This window comes from Theropithecus gelada, chromosome 8, assembly GCF_003255815.1.
Source record: "Theropithecus gelada isolate Dixy chromosome 8, Tgel_1.0, whole genome shotgun sequence".
In the NCBI taxonomy this organism is placed as follows: domain Eukaryota; kingdom Metazoa; phylum Chordata; class Mammalia; order Primates; family Cercopithecidae; genus Theropithecus; species Theropithecus gelada.
In genome coordinates this window covers 16,916,210-16,926,888 of record NC_037676.1, presented here as the reverse complement: position 1 = coordinate 16,926,888, position 10,679 = coordinate 16,916,210, and the positions used below count along the sequence as shown (strand labels likewise).

Here is a 10,679-nt window from a genome sequence, read left to right as displayed (position 1 = left end):
CTTAAAGCGCAATATTGGGGTGGGAGTTACCCGATTTTCCAGGTGTTGTGTGTCTCAGTTCCCCTGGCTAGGAAAAGGGATTCCCTTCCCCCTTGCGCTTCCCAGGTGAGGCGATGCCTCGCCCTGCTTCAGCTCTTGCTGGTTGGGCTGCAGCAGCTGACCAGCACCAATCGTCCGGCACTCCCCCGTGAGATGAACCCAGTACCTCAGTTGAAAATGCAGAAATCACCGGTCTTCTGTGTCGCTCGCGCTGGGAGTTGGAGACTGGAGCTGTTCCTATTCGGCCATCTTGCTCCGCCCCCCTGCTGAAGTTTTTCTAAATCAGCTTAAGGAGTTTTGGGGCTGAGACTGTGGGGTTTTCTAGATATGGAATTGTGGCATCTGCAAACAGGCACTTTTTCCTCTTTCTATTTGGATGCCTTTTATCTCTTTCTCATGCCTTGGTGCTCTGGCTAAGACTTCCAGTACTATGTTGAATAGAAATGGTTAGAGTGGGCATCCTTTTCTTGTTCTGGTTTTCAAGGGGAATGCTTCCAGCTTTTGCCCAACCCATATGATGTTGATTGTGGGTTTGTCATAGATAGTTCTTATTATTTAAAGGTGTGTTCCTTCAATGCCTAGATTGTTGAGGGTTTTAAACATGAATGGATGCTGAATTTTATCAAAAGCCTTTTCTGCATCTACTGAGATAATCATGTGGTTTATGTTTTCAGTTCTGTTTATGTGATTAACCACATTTATTGATTTGCATATGTCGAAGCAACCTTGTATCCCTGGAATAGAGCCTACTTGATTATGGTAGTTTAGCTTTTTGATGTGTTGCTGGATTTGGTTTGCTAGTGAGGATTTAGTGAGGATCTTTGCATCTATGTTCATCAAGGATATTGGTATAATGTTTTCTTTATGGGTGTCATTGCACGTGAGATGGATCTCTTGAAGACAGCATACAGTTGGGTCTTGCTCTTTTATCCAGGTTGCCATTCTGTGCTTTTTAATTAGGGGCAATTAGCCCATTTACATTCAAGGTTAATATTGACATGTGTGGATTTGATCCTGTCGTGTTGTTAGCTGGTTATTATGGAGACTTGATTGTGTGGTTGCTTTATAGTGTCATTGGTCTATGTACTTAACTATTTTTAACGTGGCTGTTAATGGTCTTTCCTTTCCATATTTAGCACTCCCCTTAGGACCTCTTGTCAAGCGGGTCTGAAGGTAATGAATTCCCTTAGCATTTGCTTGTCTGAAAAGTATCTTATTTCTCCTTTGCTTATGAATCTTAGTTTGGCCAGATATGAAATCCTTGGTTGGAATTTCTCCTTTTAAAGAATGGTGAATATAGGCTCCCAATCTCTTCTGGCTTGTAGGGTTTCTGTCAGAAGATCTGCTTTTAGCCTGATGGGGTTCCCTTTGTAGACAACCTGTCCTTTCTGTCTAGCTATCTTTAGTATTTTTTTTCTTGTTGACCTTGGAGAACCTGATGACTATATGTCTTGGGGATAGTTGTCTTCTACAGTATCTCACAAAGGTTCTCTGCATTTTTTGAATTTGAATGTTGGCCTCTCTAGTGAGGTTGGGGAAATTTTGGGGGCCAGCATTGTGAAATACGTTTTCCCAAGTAGCTTGTTTTACCTCCCTCTCTTTCAGAGATGCCATTGGGTCATAGATTTGGTCTCTGCATTATCCCATATTTCTCCAAGGTTTTTTTTTTTCATTCCTTTTTCTTTATTTTTGTCTGAGTTAGTTTGGAGAACCAGTTTTGAGCTCTGAGATTCTTTCCTCAGCTTGGTCTATTCTGCTGTTAATAATTGCAATTATATTAGGAAATTCTTGCAGTGTGTTTTTCAGCTCTATCAGAAAAATTTGTTTTTTTCTTAAAATGCCTATTTTATCTTCAGCTCCCTTATCATTTTTTGTTGTAATCCTTATATTCCTTAAATTGGATTTGACTTTCTGCTGAATCTCTATAATCTTTGTTCCTATTCGTATTCTGAATTTTACCTTGGTAATTTCAGCCATTTCAGCTGGTTAAGAAGCATTTCTGGAGAAGTAGTACAGTCATTTAGAGGAAAGAAGACACTCTGTCTTTTTTAGTTGCCAGAGTTCTTGTGCTGGTTCTTTCTATTTGTGTGGCTTTAACTCTGGTGTAATTTGAGTATAGTCAGTTAACTTCCTTTCTGCCCATTTTCAGAGGACTAAAGCTTTGTCCTGGGTCTTTATTTGTAGCTGAATTCTTGTCCTTGGTTTCACAGAATGGTATATTAGCAAAGTTTTTTTGATGTTGAAGTTTGGGCCATGATCCAGTAGATGGTGCTTAAGTGTAATGTCCAGTAGGTAGGCTCTTGCTCAGCCTCATGGCTCCTGTCTATTTCCTCGCATTTGCAGCCATGTTCCTTCTCAGTGTTTTGTAAGTGTGGACTCCTTTCCCACTCAAGTTCTGGATGGAGATCCGGGCTTGGCACTCCTGGGCTGCATATCACAGCCGTAGGGCAAGCTCAGGCTTTATGTTTTCTCCCCAGCTTGGAGGCAGCAGGGGAAGGGACCTTGGTAGTGGCAATGGGCAAGGGCCTTTTACTTGTCTCTTGTGGCTTCACCCCAGAGAAGCACAGAGCCGCTACTAGTTGAAGTGATCAGCAGGGCTGTGATGTGTGTTGTGACACCATGCTGGGGGGCCCTCCCTTGTGATGAACAGGAGGCAGGGGGCTCACAGGGAAGACAGACTGGCCTCTTCTCTCCTGCAGTGTGCTGGAGATGTAAGTAAAGTACTCGGGGTCTTTGTTCCTTCCCCAGTTTGAGGGCAGCAAGTGTAGTACCACTGCAGTAGCAGTGGCAGAGGGGCTTTCACTTGCCTCTAGGAACTTCACCCCAAAGAAATGCAGAGCTGCTGCCAAAGGGAACATTGAGCCAAGGGTGGGTTGGCTGCATTGTGAGCCCGAGCCAGGGGTCCTATTTGAAGGGCAGGTGTTGGAGTCTCACAGGTAAGAGAAACTGGACTTCTGTCTGTATGGTGACTGTGGTGTGCTGGAGGCATGAGTAATGATCTTAGGGGTCTTTATTCCTTCCCCAGTCTGAGGGGAAGTGGCAGTGGCAGAGTGGCTGTCAGTTTTCTCTGGAAGCTCCACCCCAAGGAGACACAGAGCCACTAGCAGTGGGAATCCTCAGTCAGGCCTGGAGTGGCTGCTCTGCACTTTCACGTTGGGGACCCTGCCTGCTGATGAGTAGGGTGTGGGGGCTCACAAGGAAGAGAGACAGCACTCCTCTCCATATGGTGGCTGCAGTGTGCTGGAGGTGCCAGTGACATGACCAGGCCCTTTGTTCCTTCCCCAGCCTGAGGGTAATAAGGGCAGTACCATTGCAGCTGTGATGGGCAAGGGGCTGTGGGTTATCTCTGAGATTTCCTCCCCAAAGAAATGCAGAGCCGCTGATGACTGAAGTGTTCAGGCAGGGCAGGGTAGTTGTACTGGGGCCCCAGGTCGAGAAGCCTGCTCAATGAGAAGAAACGGCCAGGGACCCGTGTGGAAAACAGTCCAGGTACTTTTCTGTAAGCTGTGCTGCACTGAGGGCCCATGTTAGTCCTTAATCGCTTTGCTCTTTCCCAAGACTGAGGGCAGCAGGATTGAGGGCTGTGGAGCAGTAAAACCGGTGGGTCCACCTGTTCCCTCTGGGAGCTCTGTCCCAGGAAAGTGTAAGGCTGCTACCGACCTGAGAGCTCAGGTAGGGCTGGGGTGGTCATGCTAGAATCCAAGGCCAGTGCACTTTGTCTGGATAGGTCCAGTGGAGCCAAAGCCTGCAGTACATCTGTTCATCAGCCCTATGGATTCAGCTTCTATCTTGGGGTCATGCAAGGGAGCCTAGCCTCCCCTACTACTAGAGCTGCAGCCACTGGTGCCAGGGTGCCCAGGGGTCCAAGGGACCAGGAATCCACCTGTATTAGTCCATTCTCACGCTGCTGATAAAGGCATACCCAAGATGGGTAATTTATAAATAAAAGGAGGTTTAATGAACTCACAGTTCCACGTGGTTGGGGAGGTCTCACGACCATGGCAGCAGGAAGGTAAGGGAAGAACAAAGGCATGTCTTACAAGGCCACAGGCAAAGAGAGAATGACTGCCAAGTGAAAGGGGTTTCCCGTTATAAAGTTATCAGATCTCATGAGATTTATTCACTACCATGAGAACAGTATGGGGGAAACCACCCCCATGATGCAATTATCTCCCACTGGGTCCTTCCCACGATATGTGGGTATCATGGGAGTTACAATTGGAGATGGGATTTGGATGGAGATGGCCAAATCATATCACCATCTGAGCCTGAGTGGTGGCTCTGCCCACACTCCATGTAGCTCTCTGTTTTAGTTTGGAGGCCCTGGTCGAGGGGGCAATAGGGATCTTTTGAGCCCAGGCTTATAAAGGTGTGTGGCAGAAGTGTGGGTCACCAGAGGCTATTACTAACTCACCATTTCCCCGTGGTGAGGAGCCTACCCCTGACCCTGTGCCAGTCTTGGGTGGACAGCTGCCCTGTCTCCCTCCAATACCTTCTCTGTAGGTCACATTGCTTCCTTGATGAATTCCAACATGTACACCTGGCTAATCCAGCTAAGGAGCTAGTGTTGACTAGTTTCTCTCCATGAAAGAGGTATATACTAACTGCTTCTAGTCAACCATCTTAAACAATTTGTTCAATTTGTATAGTTTTGATACCCACCAGTGGAAGTATAAGTCTGAGACTTAATTTAGGATTTGATTTTGAGGATGTTTGTCAAAGATGTGAAAAGGCTCAAAACATTTGATTAAATCAGAACTACAGGTTATTATAAAATAATAATTCATTTAACCAGAATGATAATGAAAAGGCTTTAAACGCAGTACAGGTAGTTATATGGTTATAAAAACCTTAACCCTTTTAAAGGTTAGTGATATGGTTTGGCTGTGTCCCCACCCAAATCTCATCCTGAATTGTAGCTCCTATAATTCCCACATGTTGTAGGAGGGACCCAGTGAGAGATAATTGAATCATGGGGCTGTTTCCCCCATACTGTTCTTGTGATAGTGAATAAGTCTCACAAGATCTGATGGTTTTATAAGGAGAAACCCCTTTTGTTTGGCTCTTATTCTCTCTCATCTGCTGCCATGTAAGATGTGCCTTTTGCCTTCCACCATGATTGTGAGGCCTCCCCAGCCACGTGGAATTGTAAGTCCATTAAACCACCTTTTCTTTATAAATTACCCAGTCTTGGGTGTGTCTTTACCAGCAGTGTAAAAATGGACTATTACAGTTAGTTTTTCTATGTAATTTTCAAAATCTAATAAAAACAACACAGAAGTGATCCTTATAAAAAGTGAAATCTTTGTTTCTTTAGGCTAATTACCAGAAAGATAAACAAAACCTCCTGCAATATGACTGGTTTTCCTTACGGAAAGTCCATTTAGATAACTTGAAAATCAAACCTGCTGAAAAGAGAATTTGAATTAATCACATGAAGGAAGAATGTGCCCATAGTCATAAGTGAACTCTGTATGATAGAGGAAATGAGAAACTAAACCACTGTCACCTTGAGCAGGGAAATGTGACTCTTAGCAACAGCATGGGTCATTTCCTGGTTATATCAAACACCTTAAACACATGCTAGAAAATGGTCTCCCACAATGAAAGCCTCATTTCAGTCTTAGAAATGAGAGTTCCTTTGGCTTTCTGCCCTCTTATTTACCGGTCCAATTTTCCCTCAAAGCTGGCCATACAAACTGGAATCTCCCTTGTCCAAGGAAGGCCCTAGAAATCAGAACCCCTTTTTCTCAAAACCAGCCATGAAGCCTAAAACTATTACTTAACTTTCTCTCTACTTTTCTGTGTAAGAACTGGCCATAAAAATTATATGACCTACCTTCTTGGACTGTAGGTTGTAAGATCCCCATGCCCTCAGTAGGAAGGGGTACGTGCTCCGAGAGGTCAAGAGGGATCTAGACAGACAGGCCTTGCTGGGTTTCCCCAGTCTATTAGCATTAGATTATGCCTTTTAGCTCAATCATATTTTTACATCTGCCCATACCTTGTTGCACCTAAGCATAAGATGGACAGCTTCCCCCTTGTGTTTGAATCTTAATTCTGAAGACTCCAGCATACACACTCCAAACAAATCTGCATGACTTCTCTTCAACTAATCTATCTTTTTTCAGCTGAATTTTCAGTGATCCTTCAGAGGGCCCCTAGCCCCTATTCATATTAAGAAAACCCAAGAGTACAGAATTAGGTTATAATGGAGAGAAATATTGCTTTGTTTTGAAGCTTTCCTTTGTAACAGGACCTAATTGGAGACACTGGTTATTTTGTCAAGGCTTTGACTGGAATGGCATAATTTTAAGAAACTGAGATTTGTTTATGAAACTGACAGAAGCCTTTTGGATAATACTGTCCCCATACCTTGTTCTTACAGTTTATTTACAGGTTCCTTTGCAGGTTTCTGAGTAAAGAATGTCACTTTCTGACAGGCATAGGCCCTGATGGTTGAATGCCATCAGGCACAAAGGTTGTTGAAGGCCTGGCTTGAACTACAATCCAGAAGGATCTGTAGATTGCCACTGCAATCTGAAGATGCCTCAGAGACACAGGAAAAACTAATCTGTAGATGGATTACTCCAGACAGTAACCTTTGCTTCTGTTCTCTTTCTATAGAAATGCCACTTATTAGAAAGCTAATTACCTGCACCATATATAGAGGCCTAGCGCATCTGCAGTGCCACCTCCTGGAATAGGACATGACTATTTAACTGAACTGACCTCTTCTCAGTACTAAAAAACTTACTGAAAACAGATATAAGAGGATCTATTTAAATGTGCTCTTTTTCTATTATTCCCAATTTGTTTTTCCATTCCTTTTTCTATCTGTATTTCAATACCTCTAACCCAAATCTCTCCAAAGCTATCAGCTTGGCTTTTTGTATGTGACACTTGTTTAAAGTTTCAAAGTGGTGACTGAAGAAAATCAAAATATTTTACCACTAAATACATTTCTCTGACACATTTCAAAATGCTGCTTGGCCAGTAGGCGGAAGTGGCGTTGCAAAGCTGTCTTAAGTGGGGAAAATTTGCATCAGTGGAGAATCTCCATTAATGCACCCATGCCCCACTCCCCTACATATGCCCTTCCTTAGATGCAGGAGAGATTGAGAATCTGACAACATTAAAGATGTGAAAAGAAACATTTACTATCAATTCACTTTAAGGGGTATTCCATTTACATAAAGAGGCCACCTTTGCCAGCCAAGCTGCTTCCTTCTGTCTCTCTTAACCCATGTTGTAACTAAACCTAATTTACCTGTTTCTGACCATGCACTGAGTCTGCATTCTTTACTGTGGTCTCAGAGAATATATGAGTTTCTGTAAATCATTCGGAAGTTGGTCTTCATCCTGAAGTTTCTTGTGTATATAAGTTAACAAATCAATATGCCTTTTCTCCTATTAATCATGCCAAGAGCCTCCTAAAGTGTGGCCCCATACAAGCTATACATTGTTTGGCCCCAAAATGGTGGGACGTGTCAAAGTGGGGGAGTTACAAATCATAGGTGGATTCAGAGATTTTCTTATTGGAAATTGATTGAAAGAGTTAAGCCTGGTCTAAAGACTCGCAATCAGAAGGAAGAAATGCTTGTGTTAAGGTAAGGCAGGTTGTAGAAGCCATGGTTCTTTTTATGTAAATGAAACCTCCAGGTAGCAGCCTTAGAGTAGAAGACAAAAGATGGTAAATGTCTCTTTTCAGGACTTAAAGGTGTCAGGCTCTTATTTAATCTCTCCTAGATTTGGAAAAGGCCTGGAAAGGGAAGGAGATTGTCTACAGATACAAATTTTTCCACTGAAGGTAGCTTTGAAGTCCATTTCAAAATATGTCAAAGAAATATATTTTGGAGTAAAATATGTTGATATTTTTCAGGGTCTGCTACCTGTCATGTGATGCTATACTAGAGTGATACTGGAATTTGGTATATTATTGCCGCAAAGAGTCCTTTTTGCCCGTCTTATGATCTCTGTTTCAATGTTAATGATTGAACAGTTGTGCCTAAATTCCAAAAGGGAGGGGGTGTAATGAGGCCTGTCCAACTTTCCTTCTCATTATGTACTGGAATTTCGCTTTTCAGGTTTATCTGGGGTCTCCTTGGCCAGGAGGGAATCCGTTCAGTCTGTTGGGGGGCCTAGGATTTTATTTTTGGTTTACACCTCAAGTTGAAAGTACACTGCAAGTTACTTACCAAGCTCTGCTGACTTCAGTCAGAAATGTGGAACCAGGATAAATGCAATCCTTTCACTTCCTAGGCCTGCAGAAGAAATGCTCTCCCTTCCAAAGTCTGTAGAGGAAGTGCTCCCACTTCTGAAGTCTGAAATTGAAGTGATCTCTTTAGATTTGCAACTGGTCCCATCTCCAGATTCTCATTAGAATCATCCCAGGAATCTTTGGGAAATGTAGCTGCAGGGCCCCAGGTTGCTGCTGTGGATCTCTTATTCAAATTGTTTAATTGAAAAAGTGTGAAGAGTTCTATTATGTGATGATCTCCATGATATATGCTGGAAGGGCTGTGCCCTTTTATTTCACCTGGTTTCTGCTCTCTGGGAGCCTAATGCCAGACTTCCCATGTGTGATGTGGAAGGTGAGAGCTTGGGAAAAGTCCAGGACAAGCAGAACCATTAACCTAGAGGAGGCAGAAGAGGAAGATGGAAGGTTTAGTCACATTCTGGGTTTATGGCACACTTTCTCAATCAATTTCTATAAGGCCTCTATGTTTTTTTTTCTTCCCTTTATCTCTATTCCTTACTCCCACTCACCTCTCTACTCAAAGGTACCATGTAATGTGTCTGAAATAGCTGCATGCATGATATGAGTATGACATGTTTTATGATTTTCATTTCTGCTTGTGTTTTTTTTTTTACATTAATGGCATTGATCCATAACTTTTTCTGTTTTGTATGCATTTCCCTCTAATGTAAATATATATAAATAGCATAATATTTATAATATTACATAATATGTAATGGACACATGATAATTGGACATATTGATGGAGCGCAATATGATATTCTGATACATGTATACATTGTGTCATGATGAAATCATGGTAATTAGCATATTTAGCACCATAAATGTTTATCATTAGTTGCAAGAACATTCAAAATCCTTCTTTCCAGCTCTTTGCCATACACAACACATTATTTTTAGCTGTAGTCACCCTGTTGGGCAGTGGAGTACCAGAACTTATTCTTCCTATGTGACTGTAACATTGTGCTTATTGCTCAGCCTCTCTCCATCTCCCCCACCCCCTTTTCTCCCTAGTCTGTGGTAATCACTATTCTACCCTTAACTTCTGTGATATGTTTTCTTCTGATTCCACAGATGAGTGACTTTGGCAGTTTTCATGATATAATTGTTACCTTGTGCTGTGCCTTCAGCACCTACTGTTCCAGCACATGCCTCTGATGTCCTGCATGAACTTGGCACTCTCTGTGGGAAGCCTTTTCTTTTTCTTTTGGCCTGTGCTTGGGCAGGTAAACGGATCTGCAAATTAAATCTGCTGGGTACCACCACTCAGCCCAGATGATGGGAACTGGAGACTAAATATCCTTGTGTTCTACATGCTAAGGTGGGATTACTCTTAGGCATGTACAAAGCTGCCTCCTTATGCTGTCTAGTGGAATTATGCTCCCTTTCTTCACAGGCAGCCTGCCAACAACACACCTTTTTATTGATTCTCAAGGTGTCCTGGGTTCACTGTTCCACTCCTGCACTGGTGATTCTTTATATCATCTTCTAAATCAAAATAAGCCACTGGAATACAAATCCTTGTCTTGGGCCTGCTTTTAAAGAAACCCAACCTAAGTCTCTTTAACTTACCAGTTCCACTTGTGAAGGACATTTGATTGCCTCCTCCTCCTGGTTATTATCAACACTGATGTGATGAATACCTTTCTAGACATCCCCTGTAGATTAGCAGAGCATCACTGGGATATACGTATTAGGAAAGGGATCTGTGGAGGGGCAGATCATAGATGTACTTTATTTTTCTTTTGGCATTGCCAGATTTCTTTCCTTTTGTGTAGAAGAATTCCTACTTTCCTCATATCCTGATTGACACTTGGTGTTAGTCACCTTCAAACGTTTGACAGTTTTATGTATCTAAGATGATAGCTCAGGGTTCTTTTCATTTTCACTTCTCTGATTCCCAGTGAATAGGGGTGAATAGGTTCTTCACATACCTATTGACCCTTCACATTTCCATTTGTGAGTTAAATGGCAAGGTTTTAAGAAAGAACTCCTTCTGCCAAATTAGTCAGGACACACAGGCGAAGAGAGATGGATTAAAATTCAGATCATGCTAGAAAATCTTTGGCCAAGGTGGGGATGAGACAGGGGCAGAAGAAATAATTCCAGCATGTAGGATTGTGATCTGGACCATTTTTGACAGTGTATGGGAGAGGGATTTTCAATGGATTATGGTCATTTTTCTCCTTGATTGTTGGAAACTTGATGCCTGTAATTAAGATGTTACAATACAGATTAGCACATGTATAATTCTGAGATTGCGTCTATTATTGCCAAAGTGACAGAGATCCTTGTGGATGTCTAGTAAGCACTGTCATGGGAAAACCATGAGATTAGGAGACTTACAGCTAAAAGAGAGTAAGACCCGGGTCCAGAATAC

General features: G+C 42.5%; 1 protein-coding gene across 1 annotated transcript in view; it reads right to left on the bottom strand.

Annotated features, from left to right (window-relative positions):
* NAT2 (N-acetyltransferase 2) overlaps positions 1-10,111 on the bottom strand; it is a 47,385-nt gene extending 37,274 nt beyond the window's left edge. The window contains exon 1 of the mRNA XM_025394527.1: positions 9,872-10,111. The gene's annotated coding sequence lies outside the window, so the exon portion shown is untranslated. The remainder of the gene's footprint in view (positions 1-9,871) is intronic.
* Positions 10,112-10,679: the final 568 nt, after the last annotated feature.